The sequence below is a fragment of the Heterocephalus glaber genome, unplaced genomic scaffold (assembly GCF_053883595.1).
Source record: "Heterocephalus glaber isolate CG9 unplaced genomic scaffold, H.glaber_assembly_v1.0 deba00001729, whole genome shotgun sequence".
NCBI classification, from domain to species: domain Eukaryota; kingdom Metazoa; phylum Chordata; class Mammalia; order Rodentia; family Bathyergidae; genus Heterocephalus; species Heterocephalus glaber.
The window spans coordinates 10,241,150-10,246,302 of record NW_028258440.1 but is presented as its reverse complement, the minus strand read 5'-3'; positions in this window follow the sequence as shown (position 1 = coordinate 10,246,302).

The following is a 5,153-nucleotide window of genomic DNA, read 5'->3' as shown; positions in this document are numbered from 1 at the left end:
GCTGTTTCCAAAATTTAGCTAGTATGAATTTTGCTGCTATAAACATTGGTATAAATGTATTGATGTAGTATGATGCCTTAAGGTTTTTGAGGAAGACACCGAGAAGGAGGCTACCTGGGTCATATGGAATTTCTAATTTTATTTCTTTGAGAAATTTTCATACTAATTTCCATAATGGTTTTACTAGTTTACATTTCCACCAACAATGTAGGAGAGTTCCCTTTTCCCCAGAACCCATGCCAGATTTGATATTTTTTGATTTCTTGATGATTGCCCTTTTCTTGGGAGAAAGATGAAATCTTAGTATTGTTTTAATTTGCATCTATCTAATAGCCAGAGATGTTACACATTTTTTCATATATGTGCTCGCCATTTATATTTCTTCCTCTGTGAAGTGCTTGACCATTTCTTGACTGAGTCTTTTATTTTAAGTGTTCTAATATTTTTGAGCTGTTTGTATCTTCTAAATGTTAGTCCTCTGTCTGAGGAATAGCTACCAAAATTTTTCTTATTCTGAAAGTTTTCTCTTTACTCTACTAATTGATTATTCTTTCCATACAGAAGCTTTTAAATTTGATGTAACCTCATTCATTGAGTCTTGGTTTTCCTTCTTTGTGTAGTTACAATTCTGTTTAGAACAACCTTTCCAACACCTATGGCTTCAAGTGTTTACTTATTTTATCTTCCATGGGTTCAATGTTACTGTTTTAATGTTTAGATCTTTAATACATTTTTATTTTAATTTAGTAAATGTTGAGAGATATGGTTCCAGTTCAAACTTCTACCAACAGTAATCCTGTTTTCCCAGCACAATTTGTTGAATAAGCTGTTTTCCCTCCAATATATGCTTTTATCCCCTTTGTCAAAGATCAAATGGCTGAATGTGTCTGGGGATGTTTCTGCATCCTCTATAATCTGGTGCATTGATCCATATGTCTGTTTTTGCTCCAGTACCAAGCCAATTTTATCCTCACTTCTTTGTAGAATAGTTTGAATTTAAATCTTCTTTATATAAATGAAAACTGCAAGCCCAGAAGTTAATATCCTATGTTCAGTGCTATAGGTCTGAAGCTCTTTGGTCCTCTACTTCCACTTTATTGAAAATCTTACAACTTGGTAGGAGCACAAGGCTTTTAAATTCTTCCATTTATGCCAGAATAATGTAATTGTACATTTTTGGGGCAAGTCTTTCATGTAAGGTTGACTTGAGGATATGAGATGGGGCTTCTTTTATCTATTATCTATAAACAAGTTGTCAAATAAGTGTGTACCTTTGTTAGAATTTGGTCTGAGATTATTTTTTTACTTGTAGTCAGCTTTTCTTAGGTTTCAGAATAGGTAGCCTCTATTTTTCTCTAACTATTGGAGGATATTCATTTTTTTACAGAAGAACCTGACATTCACTGAACTGCCAAAGTAGTTCAGGCATGTCTGTTATGGTGAGAAATCTATTGCCAATGGGGACTAGAATCAACAATTTCCCAAATGTCAAACTATTCATATTAGGAATGTTGGTGGGGATGGTCCATGGAAGGATGGGATCAATGTTCCTGAGGAGACTCAATTAGATAGTGGGTATATAATTACTACAGGCCTATCTTCTGAGGGCAAATTAGACAAGAACAATAACACTTTGTTTTTACTCCTACATGTTTTACAAACATGGCAAGTGTTCATCATTTTCATTCAACCAATAGCTATTCTACTTTCCTACTTGAGGCATTTGGTCATTAACCGAAACATTATCAATCCCTTATTGCATGCCAAAATTGAATTTGTATGGACCTCTAGGTTATAGATTTAATTAAAACATTTTGTAGCATTGTAAATTTTATGTTCAACTTTTCTCACCTTTCTGGTCATTTCCAAATTTATCTTTTCCATCATTTAACTTGTAATTTAAACTCTTCTTTCACAGTACAGTATTGGAAGTTGTATAACTTCAACTCAGGCTAAGTATTACATTGCTTTATCCTACATAACTATACTTTCATTCAGGAAGCGTCCCTTTTCCTTAACCTGAAGAATAGCCTCTTGCTACACAGTTACTTCTTCCTTAGGCCATTCTCATCCTTTTTTGCATGATTTCATCAATGAGATAGGTGGCAATTGGTGACTAGTTGTATATTGACAGCCATTTTGAAAGAAGTGTTCAATAAAATGCTAGATTTCCATCTGAAGATTCTTGAAACACATTAGTATCACTGATAGTATGGAAATTGGAAATATGAAATGGTATAATAGGCAACCAGAGTAATGTGACTGTGATATACAGATACTATTTGAAAGTTTGGGGAATAGAAGTGAGAAAAAACTTCCTATAAGTATATGCTTAATATTATTTTTCCAGAAAATTTTTCCTTGGGAAAATGAAATTGTGAAAAGTTATTTATCTGAACAATATGCTTCTCAACTAGCTGTCTTTTATGGAGTTTTTTCTTTTTTGGTACCAGGGATCAAACTCAGGACCTTGTGCTTGGGAGGCAGGCAGTGGAACCACTGAGCTAAATCCCTGGCCCTCAACTAGCTTTTCAAATAAGATATTACTTATCAGGGTAAATTTCTGTATTCTGAGGATGAAGAATCATTCAGAGGCCAAATTGCTTGGTTATCAGATGATTACTTATGAGAACACTTTAAAAATCTTGCCTTGAATATTCAGCAATCGAAGCACTGATATAACAAATTTTCTCCATTTCCATTTCTTCCTGTATTGAAAGATCTTTCTTAAACTAAATATACAAATTTTATAAATATCTACCCTTGATCTTTCCCCTCCAAGACACATACATATCTGTGAAGATTGTTTTCTTTTATTACAAGGAATGCATTCAGTTATATTTGATCAACAGGTTGTTTTGGTGTTCTTTTTTTGAGTTAGCAGTCGCAGGTGTTAGTTTAAAGCAGGAGAATAAGTAAATATTTTGTGAGCATATACAATATGAGAATGGAAGACACCCAAGAAGAACACTCACAGAAACTGAAAGAAGATGAGCTAGAAAAGCTTACAGAAAGGTAAGTGGAATAGGATATTATCATATCCCATTGTCAAGAACTGAGTGATTATTTTTTTGGTGGGATGATTATAATTGCCATGCATGATAGGTTTTAAATAATATGTATTAAAAGGCGATGAGGAGATGACTAAACTTATTTAAAAGATCTTTAGGAAACTTCAAAGAAAACAGATATATATTCCATATATACATATATTTATATATATGGTAATTAAATGTGCTTGATAAGTCTATACTTAATATAACTGAATTTCACTGAGAAAAAAATATGTTTTATCACAGTGGAAAAAATCTCCCAAGTCAAATTTGGCTTAGTGAAGTATCTGCTATTTTCTATCAAGATAATAAATTATGTAATACTCTGATTTAAACCAAAAGACAGCATTTTTTTTTAATAAGTGGTCATCCTGTCTCTGTCACAACTACTTAGCTTTGCCTTCATAAGTCAAAGGAGTGGCTGATACATTTTAAAAAATGGTCATGGGAGAATCTGTTCCAATAACACTTTATTTAACAAAAACTCAGTTAGCAGGCTGGATTGACCCATGAGCTATAGTTTTCAGACCTTTGAATCAGATTAAGGAAATATTACAAAACTGAAGAAGTACTTAGCAAGCCAAAATAGCCATGATAGTTGTTGACATAGTGTTTATGAAGAGTGTCTGAAATTGCAGTGTCTAAAGATAGCTCTTTATATTTCCCTAAAGAAAAATATTAGAGGGCTGAAGTTGGTATCTGACTGCATGCATCCTGATCACCATAATGGACCTTCCAAAACAAAAATAAATATGTCTTGGCATGACACTGTAATTTGCACAAATATATACTTCCTAAATTAACAAATTTTGTCAACTTTTGAATTTTAGTCAATACATGCTACTTTGCTATTCAGATTTCTTGAAATCAAAACACAAAAAAATTAATTACTAAAAGCTTTAAAAGATATTTAACTTAATCCATTGACAACTTTAAATTCACATTCAGACTTCAATAATACTAACTTCCCAAAGAATTTTATTTTTTTAAATTTATATATATATATATATATATATATTTATATTTATTGGTACATTTTAGGTATGAAATACATTTACATTTATCATTGGGTGTTTGTACCAGAACATGATGCATTTTAGTTCTTATTTTTTCTTCCATTACCTGTGCACCCTTCACCCCCTCCACCCTTCCCTATTTACACAGACTTTGATTCCATTTTTTTTCTTTCTCATAATTTTTCCTTTCCCTTCTTCCCTTTCCCCTTCCCCTCCCACCATCTGCAAACCCTTGGGCCTTTTCCTATTTCAAATTATCAGTTATTCATTTTAATCATTTTCATCCTTATTTACACTTTGAATTTCTCACACTAGAGAAACTATTCGGTATTTACACATGGGTGTCCTATTTATTTCACCTAAGAGGATGGCCTCAATATGCATCCATTTAGCTATAAATGTCTCTAGTTTCTCATTCTTTATAGCTGAGTAGTACTCCATTTTATAAAAAAAACCCACATCTTCTTTATCCAGTCTCCAGTTGATGGGCATTTGGGCTGGTTCCAAGCTTTAGCTATTACAAACTGTGCCGCTATAAACATAGGTGCACATATATCGCTGTGGTATGATTCTTTTAATTCTTTCCCAAAGAATTTTACATGATGTTACTCTTGGGAGGAGGTAAATAGGGGGAAAGGAGGTTGCAATGGGTCTGTCTTGTGAAACTCATCTCTAGAATTTTTAACAACTGACTTTGTAATACATTTTAACTTTCTTAATCTATGATCCATGCACATTTCATAAATTAGGTGACTGAAAATAGTGTTTCAGTTATCACTGGTAAAGTCAAAGTGGAAGTAAATAAAGATATTTAGTAGTAACATCATGATTAAATGATGTATTCATTATAAACTGAGTAATGAAGCCTGAGTTTAAAGTTAAGAAGTTACAAAAAAATGAGATGTCGGGCTGGGGGATTTAACTCGGTGGTTCTGCTGCCTGCCTTGAAAGGACAAGGTCTCCAGTTTCATCCCTGGTACAAAAACAAACAAACAAAAAAAAGAGATGTCTATGGGCTTTCCATTTATTTAATTATGGAAGTCCACTGTCATAGCACTGCTTATGCCTTTTGTTTACTCTAGGT